Raw genomic sequence first — 10,250 nt, 5'->3', positions numbered from 1 at the left:
ACCTTGGACTTTCCACAGGGCAGGGAACCATGACTGCTCTTTGGATAGGAGAGGGAGGGGGAGAGGAGTGGGGGGAGGGGGAAAAGAGAGGGGGGAGGGGGAGAAGAGTGGGGGGAGGGAGAGGGAAATGGGAGGCTGGGAGGAGGCGGAAACTTTTTTTTTTCTTATTCTCAATAAAAAAAATTTATAGTAAAAAAAAGATTAAAAACATATAAATTATTTACTTGTAGAATTTTTCCCGTCAATGTTTTCAGATTACTTGATTGCAAGAAGAAGCTATGGGTAGTGAAGCTGCTGATATCAAGTAACTTCTGTAACAGATGTGTACATCTTAAAAAAGTGAAACTAAAATGTTCCTTTAATGCTGAAAAGACAGCCCTGGAAAGTTTCAGTATAGTCATAATCAGCATCTATAAAATAATAAGTTTTGCAAAGTATAAGTAACAAATGTTATGCCTTTAGTGCATTCAGATATCATCCATGTCATCAGCAGCTTCCAAAGATGCCAATAGTTTTTTAACAATAAATATTTTAATTGTTTACAACTTTTACAAACCCTTGTACAGTAGTGTTATGAATATTAAAATCTTTCCTAAACTCAATACCTATGTTTTTATGATGTATAAACACAGAAATTACTGTCAAATATCTGGTAAACTTGATAGGAAACCCAGATGTCAGCAATTTGCTGTGTAAGATTTAAAGTGGTCCACACAGTTAACCTTCATCAAGAGCTGTACTTGTGGGCCAAACCACAAGGGCTCTCCCATCCATCTCATTCACCAGGGATAATGTGAGTGAGAATCTGAGGTCAATCAGACGGGGACCACTATGCACAGATTTTTGATGCCAAGAAATAGCCTCTGGCAATTCTTGTTATTGGAAAAAAATAACCCTTTAGGATCCAAGAAGAATCCTATTTTAAGTTTTAGAGAAAGCATTATATGTTTAAACAGTTGAAGAAATGTAATTTGTGGCCGAATATCATGATGTTAGCATGTAATTTCAGAACCCTGGGTTGAGGCATGAGAATTGCAGCAAATTCAAGGCCAGTCTTGGTACCTGATAAGCTCAAGATAAGTCGGCCCTACACAGTGATAAACTTTCTAAGTCCACAGAAAGAATCCTTGGTTCTTAATATCTCTTGTACTGAGTACTTGGTACAACATTTTTTAGTATTTCGCAATATTGCTTTGAAAGATAGGAAGAAGGTCTGAAAAGACTGTAAGAGCCAGAAGAGCAGGACGTTTGCCATGCGAGTGTTTCTCTTAGAAATGTCAAAGGCTCCACTCATGAAATCTCATCAGAATGAAAAAAGAAAGATCCTGGGACTTCTAGCCTGGCCAAAGAACTATGAGAAACAAGGAAATATGAAGAAGGGGAAAGATGGTAATCCTCAGGAAATTCCACCAATGGGTTATCCAATAATCTAAGATAAGTGGTCAACCCTGGAATCATATTTGATATTTGAAAACATCCTGATGATTAGAATATTACTCATCATTTTGACAAGATATTTATTTAAACTTTTAGTTTGTGTAAAATAAAGATGATAAAGAATTTTCTTAAAGCATTGTTAATAAACATTGTTTTGAGGTTTAACTGTTGAGAATAAAGGTAGTTTTGCCTACCCAAAACTCTGCATACTACTTATATTTTTCTGGTGGTTTATCATGGATTTTTAATGTCAAAGTTTTTCTTTCAGTCATGTAAAGTGGGAAAATTCATTTTTAGTTTTTAATTCATGACTACATTAAAAAATGAAACCAATCTTTATCATTTGTATGTATGTATGTATATATGTATGCATGAATGGCTATGCGTATGTGTACGTATGTATGTATATTTCTGTATAGATTCAGTATATATGGGAATTAAGCATCACCTTATCAGCTTTCTACACACTCTCAAGATCTCTGCTGTAACTGTCAGAGTCATTATTTTAGTTTAGTTTTAGATTATTATATATTTTACCAAAATAAGTTCCCCAAAAAGCAGAGGACAGAATCATCTGCCTAGAATTAACATTTATTTCTCCATCCTACACCAGTGTTCTCACAATGAGTGCTCCTCAGTATATGTTTGAATATAAACAGTTACAGAAGCAGACTATCCAGACTAAGGAAATAAATGACATTTGAAATAGGCGATGACTAGCAGAATAGAGGTAGCCTGGAAATCTCTGACTATAAAAGAAATCCACCCCCCATCTGCTGATGGTGAACACATGCTTGGGAGCCAAATGTCCTTTTAATTTGTAGTTGTGGGACATGTTTCAAAAACATTGTTCCAAAGAAAATAGGGATTTTTATACCTAAAATGTTTAGCTTAATTAACAGTTCTTGCAGGATGAAAACGTGTGAACCAAAGTATTTCAGCATCTAAATGGTCTATTTCTTAATGAAACAAACAGATGAAGTTTATAATTTTTCCAGTTGAAGAAACTACTGATTTCTTGTTAGAGTCAGAGTTCATCAACCTTAGCTAAGGTTCTACATTAGAACAAAATTAAGCTGTTCTTTGTTTAAAAATAAACAACTTTAAAACCTTTAATGAGGTTTTTCATTAGGGTAAAGAAAGTTTAAATAGGATGAACACTGACCTCCTGGGAAATGATCCTTCTGTGATTCGCCCAAGGTGGAGTCTCTTTCAAGCAAGACTTGAATTGGAATTTGGATTCTGATATGGACCATTAAATCACAGTTCTTCTTCCTCTCTCAAAGCCACAGGAAATGAGCATGCCACCTGAGCTTTGAGGTTCTGCAGTGAGACTGTATTTCAGTCCTGCATGCCTTTCAATTCCCTGAGCCCTCCCTTTAATCTCAGCGGTGAGACAATGAGTCCAGTGTGAGAAAATGGGCAGCTAGCACAATCTTGCGGCCAGCTTGCTCTGAGAATAAGCAAGTTGTTTTGAACAATTGTTAGTTCTGAGGACATTATTAAAGAGGGGGCTTATCTCAGAAGACAGCTTTGTCAGCAATAGTACAAACTGTAAGTCATAACCAAAACCTGTACACCAAACCCATACCAAATGCAGAAAATTACCACTTCTTTAAGGCTAGAGAAATAGTCCTATATAGAAACAAGAACATGTACTGCTCATGCCCTCTTTATCCCATCATCTTGTTTATTGGCTGTTCATTTAGAAAAATTACAAAATGTTTATATTATTTGACCAACTTTTTTTTAAAACAATACAAATGTTTTATTTAATAGTCGCAGGTCATCATGGGCCAAGTGGTGGATACTCAGGACCCAGCAGGAAGGTCAGTCAGCGCAACCTCCGAGCCTCTCTTTCTGACTCCAAAAGGGTGAGCACATCTCCCTCTCGAACGGGGCCTTTGACGTTTCAGATGATGGAGCGGCTGGTGTCATCCATAAATTCCACACGGACCTGCGTGCACTGTCCCTGCGAACCGGTCCTGCCCAGCACTTTGGTTACCCTAGCGAGCTTGATGGGCTGCAAGCGACTCTTGTCCATGATGGTGGCGATCAGGCGGAGCTTGATAAACTTTTTAAATGGATTGTCTTTCTGCTTTATTAAATACCCAAAACAATAGAGATTAATTATTATACTCTATCAAACCCCAAGCATGCTTTAGGGGGTCTCTAAGAGATGTGTTGAGCTATTTGTTCCCACACTAAAGGACCCTCTCCTTTGCTTCCTGCTGGTGTCTCTGTGGTTGCTCTTTGCCATTCTTTGTTTTAATGTTTGATAGGGTGAAAACAAACATTTTTCCTTCTAGAAAAATTAGAAATAGTTTTGACCATTACTCATCACTGGTAGAAATATGTGTCTCACTCGTAACTCATGTCTATTAGAAGAGGGCTAAGCACTCTTCAGGAAATCTGTGGTTCAATTTTCTTATTACTAGACTTATATTTAGAACATCACCCCAAACCATTGCCTTTGCCAATGATGCAGCCTAATCCATTGTAAGGATCTACCAAGATGGAGAGGTTCTCAGCATGTTAGTAATAACTGGGTTTTGAATGTTTGTACTTTTGCCCACTTGTAGGACTTAGCTTGGATTTAGTTCTAATAATGTCCATTGTAGCAGAAAGAATGTGATTAAGGAAGGCTGTTATCCTAACGATGCACAGGTGGACCAAAAATGTACAGTGTGAGCTGACAGTATCAGGCACACCTTTTTAATGTTTGCAAGAAAAGAGGAATCAGCACAGAAGCCATCCTGTGACAGAACCTAGATATCACAGAAGTTTTTCATGTCAGATGCTGAGCAAATTATAAAATAGAATGATCTAACTGTACTCTATGAATGTATATTTTTTAACAACTTTTTAAAAGGCTGCCTGCTCTCAGCTGCTCTCAAATAGAAGAATTAACATTGAACAGTAATTCCCAAAGTCCTTATCATTGGCCCCAATAACAAGGAAACATTAAGTTGAATGGACCACGAAGGCAATGCATCTTTTGAAGGTCTCTTCACTATCAGGAGCTCAGATAATAGGTAGGTGCCTACTACATACTGCGAGAAAACAGAGATTGTAAGTTTAAGTATTTACACAAGCATCTGTTTCCAGGATAATTTTTCAATCCTGAATTAAATATAAAAAATATTCAATGACTGTTTAAGGTAATAAGCAGATAAAGAGCCCCCAAGCAGGTCTGTTCCCCATTTGTATAGGGATTAATTCAAGCACCAAATACTTAGTGCACTCAGAATTTAAGGGATGCTGAAAGACAGTCTTGCTCTGAAGGATCTTTGCTGCATAGAGGACAGACATGCCTTCTGCCCTAGAGTTGAGAGTTATTCACACAAAGATGAAAAGTTTGTATAAACAGAGAAACACAGCAACTCACAAGTACCCTGTCACACTGCACAGAGGAGGAACTCTCAGAAAGAGAAATATGGATGGGAAATTGTTAGATGAGGATGCAGGCCTGATTTTCATCCCAGCTGCCCAACTAGCTTAACCTCCGAAATAACCACACTGGCTCCCTGTCGCTCTGCTAACTTAACCCTGAAATAATTACACAGAAACTGTATTCATTTGAACACTGCCTGGCCCATTATTTCTAGCCCCTTATTGGCTAACTCTCACATCTTGATTAGCCCATTTCTATTAATATGTATTGCCACTTGACTGTGGCTTACCAGCATGAGTCTAACCAGTGACCTTCTCTGGCAGGAGAATCATGGCATCTGCCTAACTCTGCTCTTCTTCCCATCATTCTGTTCTGTCTACTCTACCCACCTAAGAGCTGCCCTATCAAAAGGCCAAGGCAGTATCTTTATTCAACCAATGAAAGCAACATAAATACAGAAGAACCTCCTACACCATTTTTCCTGTGTTTAAACACAAAAAGCCTTTTACTTTAACATAGTAAAATTACTGTTACAATATTTATATCTCTTTTATCTTTTATCATAACAAAGGAAACCTATAATTATAACTATCCACTCTTTAATTCCATCAAAGACTCCAGAGGATATAATATTATCTAAGTAAACAAGAAGTAAGCAACTTCCAAAACTCTAGAAATGACAGAGACATCTCGCTACATGGACAGTCACCCAAAGTTCCTCTGTACCGTTGGGGCATCTATCTTCAGCCCACAGCCCCATAGTATCCAGCAGACTTTTCCATGAATCAGGAACTTTTAAAGACAGTTTGGTCACTTTCTTCTGTATCCTGCAGAATGTCTTGCAGACCCTTTCATGAATCAGGAATCCCGAAGAATCATCTCACCTTTAGGCAAGTTCAGCAGTCCTCTCTCTTTGGGTTCTTTATGTCCAATTTATGCATCAGTCCAGGCAAGAGCAGTTTCTTGCCCAAATGGCTATCAAACTTCATAAGTAGCCTCTTTGATACCCATCTTCCTCTTGAAGTAGATTGGTGCTGTCAGGAGCAGACGTGTCTCATTGTCATTAAAAGCCCTAAGTTATTAAAACATTTAAAATGCCATATTCTGTAGTCTTTAAAAAATATGAAGAATGCCTATCTAACTGAACTATATCTTTATATATCTAGAAAATCTAACTAACATTACTGCAAGCTTGACTATTACTGATGATTATCCATTAACAACCTATATTTGCTAATTATACATTACATTTTTAAATAATCTACACAATCACAATACCTTAATCAAGATCAGAAGTACGTATACATATAACAAGATTGACCTTAAATTTATATCAATAAAGCCAAATACATGCCAATGTAAATTATTCATATCTATATCATATCCCCCTTTAAATGTAAAAGAACATTTATAGGAAATTTGTCAAAGTACCATATTTCATACATGGACAGTGACAAGCCTTTAGGACTCAGTGACAGAGGTGTCTGGGAAATAGATTATAGAGGATGGTGGAAAAAAGCTGTTGCAATAGTAGCGGCGGGGCTGCGTCCCCAGCACCCCGGCTGCCAGATAGCTTATGCCCCGAAATAACAACACACAAATTGTATTCTTTTAAACACTGCTTGTCTCATTATATCTAGCCCTACAACACTCAAATGCTCTCTCTGTAGCCGGCCCTCCTGCCTCAAATAGTCAGAGTTTGCCCTGGCAGGACAGCCCAAAAAGCCGGCATTTTTAAACAGTGCAGCTTTTTTTCCTGCTATGGCTGAAAACCGAAAAGCATGCGTTTTAGCTTTTTGTCAACAACGTTTAAGTGTTTCGTGGCAGGACCTCTTAAAAGAGCTGCAAGGCTTTGCAGCTAAAGCTGAGTCAGGAAGCCTCTCTTAGCTGAGAGCGCTTGCTTGCCTCTAGCAAGCAGAGAAGACCCGAGAAACTGCTGCTACCAAGAAAACAAACATGCTTTTACTCTTTCCCAAGCTTTCTTGGGCTTTTAGTGGATTCAGTTGCCCCATGTTGGGTGCCATTCTGTTGCAATAGTAGCAGCGGGGCTGCGTCCCCAGCACCCCGGCCGCCAACTAGCTTATGCCCCGAAATAACAACACACAAATTGTATTCTTTTAAACACTGCTTGGCTCATTATATCTAGCCTTTTCTCTGCTAACTCTCGCACCTGGGCTAGCCCATTTCTAATAATGTATGTACGCACCCCAAGGTGTGCTTACCGGGAAGATTCTAGCCTACATTCATCCTGGGTCGGAGCTTCATCGCGTGTGTCTCAGAGAGCAGAGCTATCATGTCTCTCCTGGAGCAGAGCAGAGTCTGAGCTCACTTCCTCTTCCTCCCAGCATTCTGTTCTGTTTACTCCTCCCACCTATGTTTTAACCTATGAGCCCAAGCAGTTTCTTTATTACTTAACCAATGACCTTCCTCCATCAAAAAGCCACTCCCAGGTATAGGTCAGAGACATCAGTAAGTCTGTTATACTTTTCCTCTCATGTGTCACAGTCCTCCTTTCCTTGACATGCATCTTGTTTCCCCAGTAGCCTTACACATGCCCACAGGTAGTCACACACGTGCATGTACCATATGTTTATGTACATAATGTATACAGACATTGTACTCATCTTATAATCTTTATTTTGCAGTATATAGCAACTACACTCAGCTTGTTTTGTTGAAATTCAGGTTACCAACTAAAGAAAAATATAATTTCATTTCATATCCTGACCAGAATTTCCCCTCTCTCCTCTCCTCCAATTCCCTTTCCCCACCTCTCCTCTGGGCCCCCATCCACTCCTCTTCTGTTTCTGTTTAGAGAGGGGCAGGCCTTGCAAGAGTATCAACAAAGGAAGGCACATCAATTTGTGGTAGGATTAAGCACCCCTTCCCTGTGTTAAGGTTGGTCAGGACAATCCAATATGAGTAATAAGTTCCCAAGTGCCAGCCAAAGCATTAGGGATGGCCCCTTCTCCCATTGTTTGCTGTCTGTCCAACAAGTAAAACAAGCTACACAATGGTCACATATATGTAGAGAATCTAGGTTAATCCCTTGCAGGTTCCCTGCTTGCTGGTCCAGACTCTGAGTTCCTATGAGCCCAGGTTAGCTATTTCTGTGGGGTTTTTTTTATGATGTCCCTGACACCTCATGCTCATAAAATCCCTCTTCCCTTTCTTCAGCAGGATTCCCCAAGTTCAGTCTGTAGGTCTTTACATTTGTTTCCATCAATTATTGCATCAAGGTTCTCTGCTAGTAATTGGGGTAGTAACTAATCTATGAGTGTAGCAAATTATTTTAGGTATCTTTACATTGATTTTTTTCCTCTAAACATTCTTGGTTCTATTCTAGGTTTTTAAGCTTTCTAGACTCTAGGTCTATTTTTGAAGTTTTATTCTTAAACAATTTTTGTAAGGCCAATACCTAATTATGCTTTATATTCAGAATATGGGTTTGATTGTTATAAAAAATGCTCAGTTATTGTTCTTATTTGGGACTAAAAAAAGATTTGTAATTCTGTCAAAAATCTTTTCCATTGTTTTTATGGAGCTGTACATATACATTTCTCTGCTCCCCTCACTATCTCTCCTTTCCCTTTCAACCCTCTCCCTTGTAACCCACACTCACAATTTACTCAGGAGATCTTGTCTTTTTCTTCTTCCTATGGAGATCTATGTATGTCTCTTTTAAGGCGCCCTTTATTTTGTAGGTTCTCTGGAGTTGTGGACTGTAGGCTGTTTTTCTTTACTTTATGTAATATTACATTTGTCTTTCTGGATCTGAGTTACTTCACCCAATATGGTTTTTTTCTAAATCAATCCATTTGTCTGCAAATTCCAAGATGTCATTATTTTTTTGTTGCTGAGTAATACTCCATTGTGTAAATGTACCATATTTTTTTTTATCCATTCTTTGGTTGAGAGGCATCTAGGTTGTTTCCAGGTTCTGGCTATTACAAATAATGCTGCTATGAACATAGTTGAGCACATGTCCTTGGGGTATGATTGAGCATCATTTGGGTATACACCCAACAGGAGCATTGTTGGGTCTTGAGGTAGATTGTTTCCTAGTTTTCTAAGATATTGCCATATTGATTTCCAAAGTGGCTATACAAGTTTGTACTCAAATCAGCAATGGAAGAGTGTTCCCTTTACCACATATCCTCACCAGCTTAAGTTGTCATCAGTGTTTTTGATCTTCACCATTCTTACAGGTGTAAGGTGGAATCTCGGAGTTGTTTTGATCTGTGTTTCCCTGATGACTAAGGATGTTGAGCATTTCAGCCATTTGAGATTCTTCTGTTGAAAGTTTTCTGTTTGGATCTGTTCCTCAATTTTTTATTCGATTATTTGTTCTTTTGATATCAAGTTTTTTTTTTAGTTCTTTGTATATTTTGGAGATCAACCCTCTGTCTGATGAAGAGTTGGTGAAGATATTTTTCCAATCTGTAGGCTGTCGTTTTGTCTAACAAACCATGTCCTTTGCTTTACAGAAGTTTCTCAGTTTCAGGAGATCCCATTAATGAATTATTGCTCTCAGTGTCTGTGCTATTAGGTTATACTTAGGAAGTTGTCTCCTGTGTGAATGTGTTCAATTGTACTTGCCACTTTCTCTTCTATGAAGCTCAGGGTGGTTGGTTTTATGTTGAGGTCTTGATCCATTTGGACTTGAGTTTTGTGCATGGCTATATATATGGATTTATTTTCATTCTTCTACATGTTGATATCCAGTTATGCCAGCANTATCTTTTCATTCTTCTACATATTGATATCCAGTTATTCCAGGACCATTCTTTGAATATGTTTTCTTTTTCCATTTTGTATTTTAGCTTCTTCTGTCAAAATCTTTTTAAATTAGTAGACATTTAATATTTTTAAAACATGTGCAAGTCATCAGCTTTGTTAATTAGTTACACTTTCTGAATTAGGTACCCATGTCTGGTGCATATGCAACTGCCTAGGTCTTTGGCTCCTTGAAAATGTCATTCTCTACCTCAGCCATATAGTTCATAGAGCCTATCATAAGGGATGTGTTAGGTATTTTATTAGGTCTGAACCTCTCCGAAGACGGAAATGATTCCAATTAAACCAAATCAGACCAAATAAAAGATGTCCATGTTTAATGCAATGCTTCCTGGTGGCCCCCAAAAAGCATGGAGAGAGGAAGAGAGAAAAAGGGAGACCACACAAAAGCTAAAGACCTTGTGTTTATTCTCTGGGGGGGGGGCAGTATAAATGGCCTGTAGAAGTGGTCCCAACCTTCCCTGTGGAGGGGTTACCCTTTGGCAGGTTTAGACTGAGACAACTCCCAGGGGAGGAGGCTTATTCCAGGAGCTTAAGTGAAGCCCCAACCAAACAATCTAAACATTTTGTATAAAGGAGTGTTAGGGAGCTGGGGTGATGCTTTTGAAAAGATAGGATGATT

At 38.5% G+C, this 10,250-nt stretch overlaps 1 pseudogene; it reads right to left on the bottom strand.

Moving 5' to 3' along the window:
• Positions 1 to 3,180: 3,180 nt before the first annotated feature.
• Positions 3,181 to 3,492, bottom strand: LOC126515432 (40S ribosomal protein S28-like; annotated as a pseudogene).
• Between the last annotated feature and the right edge of the window lie 6,758 nt (positions 3,493 to 10,250).

The sequence above is a fragment of the Alexandromys fortis genome, unplaced genomic scaffold (genome assembly GCF_014885135.2).
Source record: "Alexandromys fortis isolate MF-2015 unplaced genomic scaffold, M_Fortis_MF-2015_v1.1 scaffold_135, whole genome shotgun sequence".
Classification (NCBI taxonomy): domain Eukaryota; kingdom Metazoa; phylum Chordata; class Mammalia; order Rodentia; family Cricetidae; genus Alexandromys; species Alexandromys fortis.
This window is presented reverse-complemented; position numbering and strand designations above follow the sequence as displayed.